General features: G+C 40.0%; 1 protein-coding gene across 1 annotated transcript in view; it reads left to right on the plus strand.

Annotated features, from left to right (window-relative positions):
* The first annotated feature begins 3890 nt into the window (after nucleotides 1-3890).
* Nucleotides 3891-21246, plus strand: part of LOC120556371 (CD82 antigen-like) — a 42017-nt gene continuing 24661 nt past the window's right edge. The window contains exon 1 of the mRNA XM_039795926.1: nucleotides 3891-4105. The gene's annotated coding sequence lies outside the window, so the exon portion shown is untranslated. The remainder of the gene's footprint in view (nucleotides 4106-21246) is intronic.

Raw genomic sequence — 21246 nt, forward strand, 5'->3', positions numbered from 1 at the left:
CATTGTACTCGTCACACTGACCCTGCATGACTTCATCCTCCTCCTCGTCTTCCTCCGCACTGACTCAATGGTGCTGAAGCAGGACAGGACTGCAATCTGCTGCAGAAATATTACTATTTCATATTGGAATGGGCAACATAATCTAGATAATATGAGGCTAGATATTGTAATGTCTGACTTATTACATTTTAATGTCTTTTCCTGGTTTGTGTGTAATATAATTGAACTTACCGGCCTGTTCTCGCAGCTCTATTTGCCTTTACCCACTTAGTTATTTTTTTCCACTATACTGATGATTATTTATCACAAATCTCATTGTGTAAATGTTCTCTGAAAGCACAAATAGTCAACTTTACAATATCGTCTTGATATCGAGGTATTTGGTCAACAATATCGTGATTTTAGATTTTCTCCATTTTGCCCAGCTCTAATTTATGTACATAAAAAAAACGTTTTTTCTAATGCAAATATGAAGGGGTTTACTGTTAAAAACTTGATATTTTATTGGCTGAATTCAGTAATTTTTTTTTTTTAAAGTTAATATATTTAAAGTCCTCTTCCAGACACATTTTTAACTACGTAAAAAACTACTCTCTTATGATTAAAGCTATAGTGCGTAGTTTCTGCCGCCTCCATGAGGAATTCAAAGTAATGTAAAGTAATCCTTGAGATCATCCGGGACGGGTCTGCTTGCCATACCCAGAGTCGGAACAAAAAAGGGGGAAGCTGCGTTCAGCTTCTATGGTCCCTACATCTGGAACAAACTACCGCTAAACTGTAGGTCAGCACCTAATCTCAGCTCTTTTAAATCAAGGCTGAAGACCTTTCTTTTTAACACTGCCTTTTCTTAATTCATTTTTGTATTTAAATTTTTACATTTTATGCTTTATTTATTCATTTTTTATATAACTGTTTCTTCATCTGTTCCCAATTTGTATGATATTTTTAACTGTCTATATGTCTTGTGTAAAGCACTTTGAATCGCATTGCTGCTGAATTGTGCTATACAAATAAAATTGCCTTGCCTTGCCTTGCCTAATGACATCAACACTGTCGGCGCGTCCACATGACACAAGCCTTCTGTGATTGCGCACAGCCTCTCCCTCCCCCCTTCCTCCACGCAGTTGCTAGTAGCCAAGGAGGACACGGAGGATTAAAAAAACATGGACTCTTCAGAAGAGGTCATTATCTTCACTCAAATTTCTGCGCGGGAAAGTCGTCGGCCACCATAATCTTCTGAACGTAGTCCTACTGAGAAATCCAGAGAGAGTTGTGAGGAGCTGATAGTCTTAATTAGCTTTGTAGCAACTCGCTTGGTAATGGCTTGAATGTAACGGACGTTTATTAATATCAAAAAGTTACGCACTAAAGCTTTAATCTTTAGTTTAACATGTTTTTCCATTCGAAAGTGCAGAGACATCGCCGGCCTTCAGGAGAGGAATGTGGAAACACCTCTAGTGACAAACTTCACAGATACACGTCAGTATGGTCAGAGTCAAACATTTTAGGGGACATAAACAAAGAAAACTAATATTTTGGTTGAGGAGGACTTTAAATTTGACTACTTTTTGCCCAATGAATGACAGAATCAATGGTGCTGAAGCAGGACGGGACTGCAATCTGCTGCACACGAGAAATGTTTGCTCTTAAAATAATTAAAAAAAACAACTTGTATTTGTTCTGCAAGTATGAAGGTTTTACTGTTAAGACTTGATGGATATGTTATCGGTGCATTTCAGTTTTTAATTTTTAACCTTTTTATTTAAATTTGACTACTTTAAGACTAATTAATACATCACATTGTATTGTATGCATTGTATGGACTTTGAAACATCATTTAACCTTGGTATTGTCTTCATGTCGACCGTGCACCTGTTGTCCTTCTGTTTGGCCTGTTTATAACGCAGAACGTATAAATTATCACCCAATTCTGTGTTCCATCTTCTTAGCCATATTCATCTCAACTTATTTACTCTACTTTTGCACTTCTTTATGGAATTCATGGTCAATAAACCTAATTTACATATTAGAAAAAAACAGAAATTATGAATTATTTTAATTTAAAGTTAAGATTAGAGGAATTTATGTGATTGGGTTAACACAGACGGGTACATGTCAAAGTTTCGTCGCGATACTGTTTCAAAACCATTTGAATTTCCTTAATGGCAGCACCCAAATTTAATGAAAGTAAGATTCATTTTACTTGCAAGGGTTAAGGCCGTTTTATGCTTCTGCAGAGGCTCCACGCAGAGCTTTTGCCGTAGCCTACGTCGTAAGTGGCCTGGAGTTTATACTTGTGCGTTGGTGTGTGCGTCGAGCTGGCGTGTGTGTGTGTGTGTGTGTGGTAGAGCGAGGGAGAAGTGAGAGAGTGACGGCGATTAGCTTCGGAGCGAGTAGCAACTTTAGAGTCGTAGTGAGAGAAACAAAGTGTCTCCTCTGTTCTTTCTGACCACGGTGGGAAATCTGGAGAGTTAACCCTCTCCTTGATCTCATGTTCATGGAGAAGGAGAACCAGGAAATGAGTTGGGGGGGAAATGCAACGCAGAAGCATAAAAAGGCCTTTAGATGGAACCATTAATGTTATTTTAGGTTGAAGGAATCCCATATTTCTAATATAGAAACTTTGAAAACAGGTCAAATACCCGAGGACAACATGAGGGTTAAATGTTACAGGAAATGTAACACTTAAATGAAAAATGTTTTTAAAATAAAGACTAAGGCTATGTTCTCAAGTGGCGTCTTTTTTGACAAGAAAAAGTTGACTAAGGTGCTTTTGTAGTGGAAAAAAAACAACCTGGCAGCGTTTTTATTCCAAAACTCCTGAACTTCAAACTGGATTATTTGTTTGGTCTTTAAAAATGTCCGAAAAACGTGAAAACAGAGGAGAGAAGAAACTAGAACATATTCACATTTAACAAGCTGCAATCAGAGAAGGTTTACTTTTTTTCATTATGTATGACTTAAACCGATTAAGCGATTATCAAAATAGTTGATGATTAATTTAATAGTTGACAACTGATCGATTCATCTCTGCAGCTCTACACCACACAGTAAAAAAGTCCTGCATTGAAAAGGTTACTTCAGTAAAATGTATGTTCAGTAACTACAAGATAAAGGTTAGTCAATTTAATAATGTGCCCAATAAAAAGAATAATTATCCAAATAATCTTCTGTAGATTAACTCCACTATATCTGTTATTTGAACGTAATGAACACTTGTTTTCTTGCAAAAGAGCCTTTTTTTTTTGTTCCCTGATGCTGCTGAGAAAAGGAAACAAAATGAAGAGGAAGAGAAGAGGAAAAGCAAGGAAAGGATGAGAGGAAAGAAAAGAAAAGAGGAAAGAAAAGGAGTAAAGGAAAGGAGAAGAGGAGAGAAAACAAAAGGAAACAAAAGGAGGAAAGGAAAATAAAAGGAATGGAGAAGAGGAAAGGAGACAAAAGGTACAGATGAAAGGAGGAAAGGAAAGAAGAAGAAGAAAGGAAAAGAAGAGAAAATGATAGCAGTAGAGAAAATGGAAGGAGGAAATTCAATTCAATTTTATTTATAGTATCAATTCATAACCGAGTTATCTCGAGACACTTTACAGATGAAAATGAAAGGAAAGAGAAGAGGAAAGGAAAGGAGTAAAGGAAAGAAAACAAGATTTGTATCCTCTGTTGTTTCGTGATGCTCTGCGGGGATTTAGGGGTTAAAGGAGGACTTTATCTGACTCGTTAGTTCCCGTATCTGCCACATGGTGGGGACCGGAGGACTCTGCTGCTGCTGCCGGGACGTCTGCTGCTTCCCTCGGTTCAGTCTGAGACTCGGTTCAGTCTGAGACTCGGTTCAGTCTGAGACTCGGTTCAGTCTGAGACTCGGCTCAGTCTGAGACTCGGCTCAGTCTGAGACTCCTTCCCTCGGTTCAGTCTGAGACTCGGCTCAGTCTGAGACTCGGTTCAGTCTGAGACTCGGCTCAGTCTGAGACTCCTTCCCTCGGTTCAGTCTGGTCTCTGCTGCTGCTGCTTGGCTTTGTTGTCCAGACGAGACGAGAGGTTCCTCCGCTCACAGGACCCGCACCGCTCTCCGCACACACCGCTTCTCTCCGCAGTTTAACCCAACAAAAACGTAAGTAAAAACCACAAAGCGAGACTCTGGTTTTGCAGAAGGAAGCTGCTTCTCTCTTAATTCGTGATTTGTCCGTGAACACGAGGCTGCTGCGCGTGGCTGCGAGATCGATCCTCAGCTCGTCGATTGATCGGTATAGTTTTGTGGGAAACGGCCACATTTGGAAGCTGTTTTTATGATTGTAATTTAAAGTGAACATGGCTGATGATGTGGCGCCTGTGTGCATGATTTATGTGTTTGGCACAATGAGGAGCTTCACTGTCAGACCGCTGGGTAACTTGTGTGTGTGTGAGAGAAACACTGAAATACACGTTTCAAGTTCAAACTGGAGTGGAATACTTTTATTTGAAGTACTTTTTAGTATCCAAGTATCTGTTCTTGGCTCTTGAGCACAAAACACAAAAAGAGATGTCAATACTTCCAAGTCCGTCAGAACTTGACTAACTTATTTAAAGTTTTGTAAGACTAAAGTCAGCTCTGGATGAAAAAAATGCTTTTTAATGCATGTCATTTGGTGCAACAGAAACTGAAATTGATCAACTCCGTTGGACTTTAAACCCAAAGTGGACTTCAGGAAGAGCTGTTGGACAGATAGGGCCTATCAGTTCTTACATGCTGATTCAGTAATCTCATATTTAAAGACATTATTTGACCAAAGGATTAAAGGATTAATTTTTTTCAAGTGAGTTGCATTATAAAAGCTTTTGAAACCGCATTTCTCACTTTGTTTGGCTCGTGATTCCCCCAAAAACAAAATAGTATTGGCTCCTTGCCGGTTGCATGTGTCTCCTGTTTGTTACCAGTTCCACCACAGTCTAATCTTTTTCTTTATTTAGATTTTAAAGGCTCCAAAGATGAATAAAAATATCCCATATTTGACTAGAATTTTTTTATTTTTTAAAGATTAGAGGAAAGTCTGAAAAACATAAACAAGTTTCTGTGATCTAGCTCTTTAACTAAAGTAAGTACTATTTATTTATACAGCGCTTTTCACAGACACAAAGTCACAAAGTGCTTTACAATGTGCATAGACAATAAAAACATGGTAAAAATAGTCAATAGAATAAAATACAAATACAACAGATACAATTATCAATAAATAAAGGACACAGGCTACCCAAAAGCTAGCCTGAACAGAGTCTTCACTTGTCCCTTAACCCTTGTGTTGTCCTTCGGGTCCCAGTGACCCGAAGGACAACACAAGGATTATGTACTTCCGTTTACTTTGTTGAGAATTGCTCTCTAAACAAGGGTTAATACAGCACCTTAGTTCTTGTTTGTACAGCATTTTGGTCAGCTTAAACTGTGTTTAAATGTGTTCTAGAAATAAACTTTACTTACTTACTTTACAAGAAACAGGATTTAGAGAGCAATTCTCAACAAAGTAAAGGGAAGTACATACCTTGTGTGGTCCTTCGGGTCACTGGGACCCGAAGGACCACACAAGGGTTAAAACAGTCCACATTCCCAGCAAACCTAATGCTGGTTGGTAGAGCCAGTTGTTCTGTAGCCCAGATTTAGACTTTTATTTAATATAGTTTAGAGAGTTTCCGTGTCCCATGATGGTCATTTCTGCTACACAAAATGAAAAAAGTGGATCAAAGATATTCAGTTTGCTGTCCCAGAGGAGAGAAGAAACTAGAACAATATTCACATTTAACAAAGCTGACATCGGAGAAGTTTAACTGTCATTTTCATAAACATGACTCCAACCTGAGCCAACAAAGTGGAATCAAGTTGATCGGCTGTTTGTTTCAGCCCGAGGGGAATCTGACAAAATATTGGGCCGCCACGACACGCGTCAGTCAGACTTCATAACGACGCAACATCCCGCTCTTCTCCTGCGGCGTTTATCGACTGGCTGTTGCGTGTTTGTGAGTGCTACAGATGGGAATGTGGGGCAGTGTTGTGCATGGATCAGTCGGGATTTCAGATTTCTCCGCTATCGTCCATCTAGGGCTGGGGTGGGGGGGGCTGTAAATCAGTTTAGCTGCAGGTGGAGCTTCACTACAGCGTGACCTTAATTACCTTTCCATACACAGGAAACTAGTAAGAGTGTTTGGTTGAAGGGATACTGTTGGAGTTGGCAGCTGTTTGTCAGACAGGAGTGATTACACACACATACACTCACTCACTCACACTCACACATAGACACATAGACACACACACACACACACACACACTCACTCCACTCACACATAGACACATAGACACACACACACACACACACACACACACAAATTGACACACACAACCAGTTCGTCTTCATTCTGAGATTTGAAGCTGTGTGTGTGTGTGTGTGTGTGTGTGTGTGTGTGTGTGTGTGTGTGTGTGTGTGTGTGTGTGTGTGTGTGTGTGTGTGTGTGTGTGTGTGTGTGTGTGTGTGTGTTGAAAAATGTAAAAAATAGTGAAACACACTTCTGTACGTTGGATGTTTCTAACAAAAATGCAGGTTTTTTTCCTGACTCAGAAAGTGCCTTTGGGGGGGAGGGGGGGACAGAAATCTTTGCTTTTGCATTTCTGACAATTTCATAAACCAAACGCCTATTATGTTTGAGTTAAATGAAACTCCAATTAACAAAACTGCTTCAAAAAATAATATTAATATTTGAATACTACCGTTAAAATCACCGGGAGAGTCCGGTACAGCCAGACTCTGGACGTTAAAACTGAGATCAGCTCTCAAATTCAAGTTTATGTTCTGCTCGTTCAACGGTTGTTTGGTAAATTGCTCTCAAACACATTCGGAGAGGATTTGAATTGCGAATTATTATTATTATTATTATTATTATTATTGTTATTATTATATATTTTTTTTTAACTCTCTCAATTTCTATCATTTTGGTGATGTTGATTTTCCTTTTGGTGCTGGCTAAAACCAGGAAAAGCTCTGAAATGACAGCTGCATGTCCTCTTCAGCAGAGACTGACCCAGTGAGTCCATAACCTGTTTGCCCTGTTTACCCGCTTTAGTTAAGGGTAATTATGGGTTCAATCAGATTCAAGCTGCTCCCATTTCTCCTCTGCAGAAAAACAACATGTTGGAGTTGAGTTGAAAAGTTGTTGCTGCAGAAAAAAAGTGAAACCGGAGTTTCATAAAAGGTTGATGGTTATCCTGAAACCACAGGGATCCAGATAAAGACCAGTTCAGACCAAAGATTTCGCGACGAGACGAAACCGTTTTAGAACGTCGCCGGGAAAGGTTTCAGCGGTCTGAACCGGGCCGTCTCAGCTCGACTCCAACCAGCTGATGGTGCCGCTGAGACTCAGCTGGTCGAGTCTCCAGAGGCTGGTTTTAGAACGTAAGAGACGTCTCCTGTTTCAGCAGCCAATAGAGAAGTCAGATGGTTTAGTTTGTTGGTTAGCCGGACAAGTCAGACCCACATCCAGATGTTGGGTCTGGGAACTCCCCATTGGTCAGGGCTCAATCCGAGGGGGCGGGATAAATGGTTGTCTTTCATATTCCCTCTGCACGCAATAGGATAGCGCTACAACCAACCAGAGCAACGCTAGTTGGTAGATTAAAGTTTAAACTCCGAACACATGTAACTTTTTTAAATTCTTTGTTCTTTTCTCAAAGAAAAGCTGAACTCCAAGTCTTCCAGAGTCGCTGACCCTGGCTGCAAACTGACCCTGGCTGCAAATTAAATTTGCTGCCCCTAGGGGGTGTCTAGACTTCTAGGCTTGACGTCTCCTGTTTCAACAGCCAATAGAGAAGTTAGCTGGTAAAGTCAGCTACCAACTATAGAGAGAAAATGATCAATAATCCATTTTATCTTTATGTTACAAACAGCTGGTTGAAATGGAGTTTTAGACGGAGCCTCAACGACCCACCTAAAAGAGTCTGTTCGGTTTGTCGGCCGTTTTTTTAAATGATGATGAATGATCCAGCTACAAAAAGTCAGACGTTAGAACGGAAGTGCCCAGAGGCGTTGCTATGGAGACGATACACCGTCTCGTCTCATTGGTGTGAACCGGCAGCTTTCAGAACGCTGCAGACCGGCTCGTTGCAAGAAGTTGTCGCGAATCTCTGGTCTGAACTGGGCTTAAGTCTGGTGATATTTTAAGTGTTTTTCTTCTTGTCACCTAATTGGAGCTGCAGATATTAATTGATTAGTTGTCAGCTATTAAGTTAATCGCCAACGATTTTGATAATCGCTTAAGTCATTTTTTTTTTTATTTAAAAAAAAGTCAAAATTTGATTGAAAAAACTCTGATTGCAGCTTTTATAAATGTGAATATGTTCTAGTTTCTTCTGTCCTATCTTTGAGTTGTGGACAAAACAACTAATTACACAATACATCACTCTATCTAATGCAGCCTTTAAAACCAGGAAAAGACAACACTTATGTCATATTACGATATCCAAAATCTAAGACGATACCTAGTCTCATATCACGATATTGATGTAATATCGATATATTGCCCAGCTCTACAGCAGATCACTTCTGTAGGCCGGTGCCTGACCAGGGTACAACACGCCTGAGTTTTGAAAGTAAAACAGGCGAACGCAGCGGGGAAGTAAGGAGATCAGAGTTTTAGTGATCGCTGTGATGAGTTTGAGTGTAAGAGGAAAAATGAGACTTGTTGAGGCTCGGTAGATGTTTTCGTCCAAACAAAGCCGAGATTTCTGTTGACGTGCTTCACGTTGTGGGAGTGAGCGCCTGATTTTGTTTCTCAACAAGCATGAGATTTGAGCGACTCCATTTTCTCACACAGACACACACAGACACACACAGACACACACACACACACACACACACACACACACACACACACACACACACACACACACACACACACCTCCTGCTGCTGCAGCGTCACCATAGAAACCGGCACAGCTTGCTCCTTTCAGTTGACTGGGAATAGAGACGTCTGGGAGGCCCAAACTGGTTTTGCCACTGCCGAGCGGTCAACACGCTGATAATGGATGTGGGTGGGGTTCCCCCGCTGACACACACACACACACACACACACACACACACACACACACACACACACACACACACACTCGGGGGGGTGGGACCCCACTTTGTTTTGGTGACTCCCCCCTATTCTTCTAACTGTGAACACACCATCACCTCGAGCTGCAGAGATGAGTAAATCAGTTGTCAACTATTAAATTAATCGGCAACTATTTTGATAGTCCGTAACTTCTATCTGTTTTATTTCTACGGTACGAACGTTAATGGCACGTTTAAAACCGTGAACGTTACGTTCTCTGGTTTAGATATGAGGACTGAAAACTCTCCCGCGGGTCGTATTAGAGGGAAGGAATAACTGTTCTATATATCGTCGTGTGGTTTGAAGGACTTGCTGGAATATTTTCCAGTTTCTTCTCTCCTCTGTGACAGTAAACTAAATATCTTTTGAGTTGTGGACAAAACAACTAATTAAGCAAACAAAAATCGATTTTAATCGAGAAAACAATCAACTGATGAATCAACGATGAAAATAATCGTTAGTTGCAGCCCTAGAGTATGTAGATCGACACTCGCCCTTAATTTGTGCTGTCATTGTAACCTGCTCTATATACACACCGTATACATTGATATAATCGGGGCTTTAAATGCCTGTACAACTTAATTTTGGCGGGTAACATCGTGACGTTAATAGCCAATTTGGCCGGTGATAAATGAAGCAAATAATACTACGTCTGTTTAAATTTGCAGTTTGATTCATTGCTTCCAGATTGGTCTGTTTTCTGCAGACCAATCAAACCAAAGAAATTTGGGTGTTTGTGTGTGTTTGGCTTGGAAACATAATCCTTATCCCAGAAACCTGCAGGTCCGCTCCAACTCTCAGTTCTTTTAAATCTAAGCTAAAGACCTATCTTTTTGATGTTGCTTTTCTTTAAATAATCTATTTTATTAACTTTAATTTCTTATACTGCACTATAATTTTTTTTTATTGTCTTTTAATGTTTTTAATTTGTTTATTAATGTTTTTAAATTGTTTTTAATTGTTTTCTTACTGCTCTTTAATGTTTTATGTAAAGCACTTTGAATTGCCCTGTTGCTGAAATGTGCTATACAAATAAAGCTGCCTTGCCTTGCCTGCCTTATCCAGCAATACTGCTTGTAGTATTAATCCTACATTTCCCATGAACACTGTGTCGTGACATGTCCTACAACTGTTGGCTATGTGCCTAACATGTGGTATCGATTGCAAGCAACGCTGAAAGAGAAAAGACAAAACGGAACGCCGCGAAACGAACCAGAGGCGCTGAAATTAAAGTAAAGTTAGGGGGGAAAAAAACTAGTAGAAAATCTGATTGGCTGGTAACTTAAAAATCTATTATCCGTGTTGGCTGATGATTTAAAATTTTTTTATTTAAAGCCCTGGATATAATGAACAAAAATGAACAATCTCTTAAAATAAACCACCCGGTGTTTTAAACATGACTTACCGCTCACACGGGCAAGTTAAACTGGGAAGAACATAAGGTACGCACCTTATGTTCTTCCCAGTTTAACTTGCCCGTTTAACTTGTCATTTCCTAAATACGACCGCAGACGTATTATTTAAAAATGATACTAAACCAAAATACACAAATATATACAGTACTTCTGGTAAATGGGAAGTGGAAGCATTATTAACCATGTTGCACTCTCCCCACCCCCCCTAACAGTTATTTTTATATATATATGTGTGTGTGTGTATATGTATGTATGTATGTATGTATGTATGTATGTATGTATGTATGTATGTATAATATATATATACATGTATATATATATATATATATATATATATATATATATATATATATATATATATATATATATACATATGATAAAAGAATATATACATATATAGTATATAATATATATATATTATATAAAAACAGCATATAAAAAATAATAGAACAAAAAAAGAATACAAGGGACACAGGAAATATATGTACACAGAAATATAATAGTCCACTCAGAGAGGAGTAAATGAAACCAGCAACATGCCCATGCACACACATGTAGGAATAGACACAAACTGAGAAAACAAAGTCTCACGTGAGAAAGAGAGGGCCTGAGTGAAAGGGAAAGGGAGGGAGAGAGAAAGAGAGAGAGAGGTGTTGAAAGAGTTAAAAATAATGAACATATAATGAGACATGTGAAAGGAAAACACTGAAAGCAGTAAAGGAATATGGATAAGGAAAAAACGAAATGGGATAAATGGAAGAGTGGTACTGGAATGTAATTGACATATAGACGATGGAATGGAATGAGATAAAAAGAACTGGCAACAATTAGTGAGGAGCATTGCAAAGTATCAATACCCACTTCTTATTTTTAAAAATTACTACCACCCTAACTCTCCTTTTTTTATTTTTAAATTAACAATCCTCCCTTTTTTTTTTTTTTTTTTTTTTTTTTTTTTTAACAATTTTATATAATTTTTTTTTATATAAATTACAATATATTACATAAATACGCTCCTTTACAACTAACTGTAGGCAAGCCTCTCAAAATACAACACACACACACGAGCCGTTTTTCCTGCGTGTCTCTAAACTGTAACGTTAGACAGCCAATCGGCAGCATTAGTAGATCTTGGTAGAACCATGCTGCGTGCTTATTGGCTCCTTGGCCTGGCGCTGATGAGATTTACTCCTTTAGGTATTGGACTTTGGTATTGAATGACGAGGCATTTTTCGATACGCGATGCTTTGGAGGCAATTCGATCAGTGCCTAAAAAGGTCGGTACCCCAAGGGCGTAACTTTGGGTTCAACACCAAGGGGGTTGAGATCTCCGACCTGACTAGTGAAAGCGTTGGTATCAACATTAGGCGGGTAACATAACGGGGGTGTCTGGTGGTCGTCCCCCAGGAAAATTTGGGCATCAAACGCTTCATTTCCTGCATTCTGGTGAATTTTTCTGCAACAATTTGTGCCTTTTCTGCATGCAAATGTCTTTTATTCATGTAAATATTATTATAATTAATTAATTAATCTGCTGTATTGTTGACAATTTTCGGCAGATTCAAAACATTACACGTGTTTTGGGATGTGTTTTCTTTATTTTTTTTATGAATTATGCACATCTTAAAACAAATATTTGTTTGCTTCAGCATTTAAACTCTTTGACTTCATTACCCCAAACAATAGTGATGTTTGTCAAGTAAAAGAAGCAGTTTGAATATATCATCTCAGGCTTTAGGACATTTGTAGCCGGCACCTTTCACATTTTATAAACAAACAATCGGGAAGATAATCTGCAAATTAATCGATAATGAAAATATTTTGAGATGTCTGCTGTGTAAGGGAGTTACATGAAGGGAAGCTTCTTCTGCAATAAGATACTGCATATAAATACTCTTCAGAGCTGCACTAATAATTATATTAAATGTATTAACAATTTATAAAATGATAGATAACGTGAAAGGTGCTGCTTGTCGACAAACCAGATAATCCCCCGACTCTGCAGCTCTACGGGGGCATTTGAGTGTCTTTCAGCTCATTGTTTGGATTTTCTGTCTCGCAGCTTTATTGTTATGGGTCCCTCTCACTGCCAAGAAATCCAAAAATATACAAAACAAATCACATGCGTCATGTTACTTTAGCTTTCAACGTGTTGGCAGGCGAAAGTTTTTGAAGTATGGAAAGAGCCAGGCTGTTCCCAAAATGTGTAACTGTCCCTTTAAGAGAGAAAAAGCCTGTGTGATGGACAAATTGACCAAAGTTAAACTTTAAATGATAAACACGAGTTTCAGAGAAACGCCTCCTTTGTTCATCTCTGCTCTGCTAATATGAGATTTAAATTTCAGGCTACAAATAGAACAGCGAGGGAAGATGACAACAAAAGACTTTATTGTTGTTGTTGCTCCACGCACCTCCTGCACATTTCTGCACGAGTCAAAGAGTGTGTAAGCCTTCAGAACTGTCTTTGTCAGACGAAAAATGTGCCTTGTTTTTAGTCCAAACTGTCAAATGATCTTTTTCAGAATAGGACTAAAATGTTCTAACAATAACGGCATCATGCAAAAGTTCCCTCATAGCAAACATTGCATGAGCGTTTGCCCCTCACACATTACAGTGGGACTGAAACTAACAATTGCTTTTATTATCCAATAATCTGGCAATAATTCTTTTGATTTTAATCAATTGTTTTGTCTTTAAAATGTGAAAGTTGCCAGCTATAATATCCCAAAGCCCAAGATGATGGGTACTTCATCGGTCGTTATATTGCATCCCTCCTTAATACTTAAGGAAATCAAGCGAGGAGAGAGGTAACGAGGAAATGTGTTTTTAGAGGGATGAGACGTCCTTTTCCCTTCCATGTGAATTTGTCAGCTGTTTGCAGAGTTAGCAACGGCTTTCAGCTGTACAGCTTCCGGGAAGGCTACTTGTGTGTCCTCTCTCATAGCTCCTCAGAGATCCCTCCTCGCTCATAGCCCCTCAGAGATCCATCCTTGCTCATAGCTCCTCAGAGATCCATCCTCTCTCATAGCTCCTCAGACATCCCTCCTCGCTCATAGCCCCTCAAGAGATCCCTCCTCGATCCTCGCTCTTCAGGGCAGGAATAAGAGCTTCGAGACGGCCTTCACAGAAGAGATCCAGAACAATTTTTGGTTCAAGAGTGAGGAGATCTCCAATAAGAGATTTGGGATTCAGCCGATGTATTAAAACATTCCAAACCCCAGAAATCTACATTTTTCAATCGGATACGACAGAGCAGCAAATCATTACATTGATAAGCTTTAAAACTAGCAATTTGAAAATGGGCAACTTTATAAATAAAATTATAAATAATTAATATCTGTAATGAAAATAATCCTAACTGTTAATATCTCGTCAGTTTCAAAGCAAACATCAATCAATCAATCAATCAATCAAAATGTATTTGTATAGCGCTTTACAACAACCAGCAGGTATCCAAAGTGCTTCACGTCAGGAACTAAGAAAAAAACAACCTATCTTGCAATAAGAATAATGAAACGTAGAAAACAGGAAAATCATAAAAGGTTACATAGAAACAGGAAAAGGTAATTGTCACACCACTACTGAGTATTGTAAGCCATTTCAAAACAGGTCGGTTTTGAGTTTGGACCTGAAAAGAGCAACCTCTGTAGTTGTGCGAATATCAGGGGGCAACTTGTTCCAGAGTCTCAGGGCAGCAACCGCAAAAGCCCGATCACCCCATCGTTTGTACCTTGACCTTGGGACTTCTAAAACCAGTTGGTTAGAAGACCGCAGAGACCGGCTGTGCTTGTACATGTAGCAGATTAGGCTTTTAGCGGAGCATTTATTGTCATAGAGTCAAAACATTTTTCCTTTTTTTGCAGTGCATGTGTGTAAGTAGTTTTCTTGTATTCAAGATTCAAAATCCTTTTGTTAATCCCACAACGGGGAAATTCACATTGTTGCAGCAGCATGGGAGAGAGGGGAATTAAAAAGTACAAAAGACAGTAAACAAACGTTATTCACACATTTCTTTGTCAGCAAACAGTGAAGTCGTCAAAGCGAGCGAGACGTGAACCGCTGCCGTGGATTATAAAGGCGCCATAAACAAAAAGATGTGAAGATGTTTGCCAGCGAAAAGAGTTTCTGGTGGATTATCTCCAACACTGGGAGGGTGAATCGGAGCGTAACATGAAGCAGCTGATATGAAAACAAAGCTCAGAACAAACAAAACGAAAAGTTTCTTCCTGTTAACTTCTGATGGATTGTTTCACAGCTTGATGTGTGCCCGGATCATACAGGAGGGAGTTAAAACCAAATGTTTTAGACACACCTTCTCACTTTGGGACACGACGGCCGGCTCGACTGCATTTTCTCAGCAGTGGATGAAAAACCGAAACCTGCTTAAACACAAACAAACAAATCAGACGTATGACATAAAGAAACCTCACCGGGATTAAACAGTTCCTTACAGAAATGCAAAATGTAGATGGAAGATGTCTCGTTTCTGTCCATATATGTATGTGTATATACATACATACATGCATGCATATAAATAAGTGAAGAATACCAACTGTTTGATTTTTTTTACTACTTTTTTAAACATGGAAATCTTTTGGGCGCCTGTGTAGCCAACATGGCATCATGACTTTCCTAAAGCCAAGTGGCGTGTTATCTGTACGCATTTTGAGCTATCTACGTGTATGTCTACGCTGTGGCGTCGCCAAAAAGGTTGGGTTTAGGAAAAGAACATTGGGAAAGGCTTTACTTACACTAAAAAAACGACAAAAACACGGAAACGCCCATATACGGAGGCTCGGTCCTCGACGCAGCGGGCCCTGGTTCGACTCCGACCTGCGGCCCTTTGCTGCATGTCATTCCCCCCTCTCTCTCCCCTTTCTAAGATGTCGTATCAAATAAAGGCCTAAAAATGCTCCAAAAAATAATCTTTTATTTAAGTCCGTTACTGAAAGCTATGTGTGCTGAGGATTTAGTTTTTTTTCTTGCCTGTACTCATATGTACATGTTCTTATTTATCTTTTTTTTTTAATATGTTCAAAATAAACTAAATGAACTAAAACTTAACTAAACTGAAGTAGGGCTGCACAGTATATCGTTTCTTACCGTCATCGCGATATCCACTACAAACCCATCGTTGAAAGGCTGCGACATATCTCGAAAGACGCGCAAGATTTCTTTGTGTTATGTGTGCTAATATGAGATTTAAATTTCAGGCTGCAAATGGAACAGGGAGGGAAGATTGTCAAATATAAGATGAGTTTATTGTTGTTGCTTCACGCACCTCCTGCACATTTCTGCACGAGTCAAAGAGTGTGTAAGCCTTCCGAACTGTCTCAGAAGACAGACCTCAATGAGGAGAAACCGCCTCGTTTTTAGTCCAAACTGTCAGCAGATAACTGCACTTTAAAATGTAACTGTCATTCTTTTGTAGTGCTGCCTTTTTATATTCAATGTGAAATTTGTTCACTAAAAGAATGTTGAAAATGATTTCCTTTCATTTGTTTAAAATTGGATTTACATTTTTAATTTATTTATCGCAAGTCATATTGTTGTCGGGATATTCAACGTTATCGCATATTGCATATTATCCTCATATCGTGCAGCCATAAACTGAAACACAACCTTTCAACCCAAAGAGAAACAGGAGGAGGCTGACGTTATCAATACCAGAGGAGACGTACGTAGCAGAAACATTTAAAACAAAGTCTTCCAGACACACATTGTCTCTGAAACCTTCTTTGTGTAACTTCATTTATTAATTTTTTTATGTATTTATGTCCTGGAGTTGCGATGTCAGCTGGAAACTGGATAAAAAGAGACTGCCGTGATATTGTGTCGAAATCGAGTACACACATTGAACTCTTTCACTCTGAAATACAAGTTTGGTGCAGCTCCACGTGCTCCTAGAAAGAGAGCCCTGCTCTTCTCTCCTCAGCTTCATTCAGAGCCAGAGAGCTGGGAGCTGTGGTGCCTGGTACGCCCCGAGGCTCCAGGAGGAGGAAGGGAATGTTAAAATGAAGGAGTGGAAGGGTTTGTTGATTACAACTCAGGCTATGTTTAGACGGTTACAATCTGAAGAGAAAACGAGTGTTTTGGGTGGGGGGGGAATCTGCGTGCATATGGTGACGCAAAAGTGTGTGAAATTCGATGTAGTATGCACACCAGGCGGCTAGTTGGTAGCGTGAAGCACTGCCGCACAACACCACCAAGTCCACGCGCCTGCGTAGAACCTTCCTTCTACTTCTCTCCATAGTAGCGCGAAACCAAAACATGGCGAAGCGAATTTTGTCTGGACAGACGAGAAGGTGGAGTTATTGCTCCAAACAATCTTAGATTACAAAGCCACAACAGGGCGTGGACTGGGAGTCCTGCCAGTCAAAATATATCGACTAGAGATGCACCGATAGACCGGCCGGTGACCGGAATTGGCCGGTTTTCACATGCTCGGCCTTGACTGGCGACCGGCAGGTCAGTCTGACATATGCCCATTTCATGCCGGTCAACGCTACAATTAACTGGCAACATAAGCTATACGAGTTACAGTTCTCAAGGACGCACGGACGCCACAGCGCGGTCTCTTTTTCCTTTCTCTCAACTTCTCCGCCGTGTGTGGCGCGTAACCGCTCGCAGTGTTAAGCGTGTCGGCGCTGTTCTCCCACATGTAGGGAACCTCGTCAGTTAACCTGCAACATGTCAGCTGTTTGAAATTCTTCAGCGTGTGTGCAGAAGATAACAAGTTTGCAATATGCAACCACCTGCAAGGAAAAAAGTAGGGCGTGGAGGGACGACGCCAAAAACCAAAATCACATTTTTTTAGTGTGATATTGGATGTGAAAAGAAGGAAATGATTCTAACATTGCACTTTAGATGTGTGTGAATGTCCCACACCAGGAGTCATTTATATATTTCTATTTTATAGTGGTCCATTATCTGTTCAACGCATGTTCTATTAAAGAAAAGATAGAAAATACATATTTGCGTGTGGTGTTATTTACCTGATGAAGGTCTGGGACCGAAACGTTTTATTTTTCTAAATAAATTATTGCTTGCGTAATGGTCAGTGTGCGGGATTTTCTCTCAACAATTTTTGATCTGTTACCTTTGATCATATCCTACGCATCTTCCCGACCAAAGAGGTGTGCAAAAAAGGTTTCTTACCTGTGCTGTTAGAAAAAATGAAATCGGAATCGGCTAAAATCGGTATCGGCTGGCCTAACTCAAAGAAAATCTGAAATCGGAATCAGCCTAGAAAGTTGTAATCGGTGCATCTCTAATAAACATATCACACATCTAAACATATGGACTGAATTTCTTCAGCAGTATCCTGTACCTGGAGGGATGTCATATCCACACGAGAAGCTGCTAGGGCAACTGGAAGGTCCGACGTATGGAAATAATCCGACATGTTTGTTGTTATTTTCCTGTACTGGTGCATGCATGCCTGTGACGTAAACGCGTACGCGACGAGAGCAGATCGGTGGACGGTGGAGCGTTTTTAAGATTAACAATCTGGTGGGTGGTTTCACTTTTTGTGTTTTTAAGCCCCCAAAAAATGCCGTCGCCGTCTAAATGAATGGCACATCTGATAAAATATATTTTGGCGTTTTCACCCATGAGCGAACAGGACCTCAGAATGAAACCAAAAGGGAAAGTCTCTGGTCAGGACATTGGCTGCCTTCATAATGTGCTCCAGACCATGTTGAAAGCTCTCTGTTGGAATTGGGATCGCCTGTTTTTCTATTTTTGTTCTCGCACATTTCTGCACAGACATGAGTGTAAAAAAAAAGCAGCTGCTGAGAATAGTATCTTCCCTATGGGTTTGTTTTAAAGACTTTCAATAAAACTCGCCGTATTCAACAACTTTGTAGACTAATAAATGAATTGAAACATGGTGTACATTCCTGAAGCGGACATGGTTTCCATTCACATAGCAGCTTCAGCACAAAGTGGCTACGTGGTACTTTTCTAAATTTAACAAAGCCTTTTGTTTTGGGAATTCTTTTCCCCAACCAGAACTGCATTATGTAGTCCTTAGGCCTTGAAGGCACCGTAATGTCATTTTAAAGGATACGCCTGGTTATATTTTATATATTCCTACTGTCGACAAATCCAATAAAAAGACCAAATCCAACAGTAACGATAGTTGGTGAACGACTGTAGGTGGCGAGCTAACGTGCTAACGTTAGCAAACCGGAAACCTGCAAACGCTGGTCAGTCATAGCTTTCTATTTTCTTTGGTACTGTGCTGTTTACTCCTCCTGACGTTTGGTTACAAGGCTTGTACCACATTTAAATCAAAGAGTTTAATTGATGATTTGGATTTAAGTGTCTTTTTAGTTTGAATCCCTTTTTTTTCTAGTGTGAAATCTTTACCCAGCTATCTTTTGCCCAAGTTTAGGGTTTAAAACCAAACCTAAAAGGAAGATTGCGTGTAATGTGGGGTCTTTTAACGCAGCGTCTCTCGCTGACCTGCTCTTTAAGGCTTCAGCCTGCTCCGTTTACAGTCTGTAATACCTTCCATCTGGCCTTGCTGCACCGCCAAAATGTCTTTCCCATTGCATAGTCTCTTCCCTCTGTCACCCCTGCAGGTGCCTGCCCCACCCCCCCCTCTAAACTGGCACAGGCAGCCATGTAACAGTAACCCAGTTACAGTGATGGGAATATGGGTCGGAAACACGGGCACTGTGCTCACGCTACAGGGCTTCACTGCCAGGAGGAAACGTCGAGCCGCCATATTTCACCCAGATTTATTTATTTATTTTTAAAGATTTTTTATTTGGGGGGGCTTTTCCTTTTTATTTGATAGTGACAGTGGATAGACAGGAAAGGGGGGAGAGAGATGGGGGATGACACGCAGGTCAGACTCCAACCCCAGGCCGCTGCAAAGGACTCGGCCTACATGTACATGGGTCGCACGCTCTACGGGGTGAACTAGAGGTCGCCCCTATTTCACCCAGATTTTCATAGATTTATTGGACAGTAAGAGGCCATTACTGTACGGAGAGGAGGGGAGGCTGCAGGGAGGGGAAGAGAAGGTGGAAAAAACACACAGAGAGAGAGAGATGCTGCGTTCATTGTCAGGCAGGATTTTTTGTAAATATGAGGCGCCCACCACACATATTTTCCTGGTGTTGAATACGAGTTGGATGCACTTTTTGATTTGATAACTTTCAACTTTGCTTCGTTTCCGTGAAAAAATTCCCTAGCGCTTTGCTCTCAAAGATGATCATAATTAGAGGTGTGAATCTTCACTGATCTTTCGATTCGATTATCATGTCTTCGATTCGATATCACGATGCGTCAAATTCATTTTTCTATTAAAGCCGTGTAGGAGATTTAATTCATAGCTTTTCAAGCTTCAAAACCAAAACATTCTGCAGAGCTCTAATACTAAATAAACTGGATACATAAGACTATACAGCACTGAGCACATGGCACATGGCAAAACATACCAGAATATGTAAACAGAAAGGTTGTTGGGCATAAAGTAAATTGTAAACAGAAATAATCGATTATGAGCCTGCCGATTATCGATGCAGCATCGTCCAGGTCCACGATTCATAATTTTCCAAACAATCAGTTAATAGGTATTACAATTGAGGTACGCAATTAAAATCTACGACGGAAGACTGACGGAAACATTGATCGACACTTTTCGCCATTTTATAAATGAAACGAGTAGTGGATTAATCCGGAAAATGATGGACAGATCAACAAAGAAATGAATCGTTAGTTGCAGCTCTAATCTGGATCTGAGACAGCGATTCGGTTCCAGAGGGCAGGACCTGTCCGCCCTCCGTGCTCACAGATTGAGGATGTGATTGTAGTGGTTCTGTGGGTGTAATCCTGGAGGATTTGACCCCCAGTCCTAGATCATGATCAGCCGGGCCAGCTTAGTCTCGGAGGTCTGTGCAGCATCTGTCACCACTTGTTCACATCACGCTCTTCCCAAAAGCAACTCTGGAGACACAATCCTGCTCTGCTCTCACACCCAATAACTTCGCCTGCACTCCGTTCCTCTAAATTACTCTATATTATAACTAGGGCTGTCGTTAGATTACATTATTTAATTGCAATTAATCGCATGATTGTCCATAGTTAACTCAGGGCTCCAGACTAACTTTTTTCATTAGGAGCTCAGTGGCCTCCAACTGAAAATTTTAGGGGCATAACCAGAAAATGTAGGGGCACACGCCGTAAATCAACAGGCTAACCCAATATTCACATTTCTACTAATTTCCACTTTATTACTAATACATACTTTGGTAATAGATGCAGAAATTACAATGTGCTGTTTCAAATTCAGTGTCCCATTGTATTGTGCACTTTTGAAGATGCAACATAGAACACAGCCCCATCGCTGTCATGACAGTACAAATATTTAAAAAAAATATACCATACATTCAGAATTAAAAAAAATGTGCTTAGTAATGAAGTGCTTAGTAACCTTTTGGTCATTTCACAGTTAAAAACAATACTTAACAAATGTATGTAAAGTAGGCCTAAACAACTTGTGCCTTTTACTCACTCCCCCAAATTTACTGGTTGCACATGTGCAACTGGATGTAAAATTCTGTCGCACACTCTCAAATTTTGGTCGCAAAATGCGTCCATCTGGTCACAGTCTGGAGCCCTGTAACTTGAGATTAATTGCACATTTTATATCTGTTCTAAATGTACTTTTAAAAGGGATATTGTTTTTCAAGTTTTGAATGCTCAAGTG

The sequence above is a fragment of the Perca fluviatilis genome, chromosome 3 (genome assembly GCF_010015445.1).
Source record: "Perca fluviatilis chromosome 3, GENO_Pfluv_1.0, whole genome shotgun sequence".
NCBI classification, from domain to species: Eukaryota; Metazoa; Chordata; class Actinopteri; order Perciformes; family Percidae; genus Perca; species Perca fluviatilis.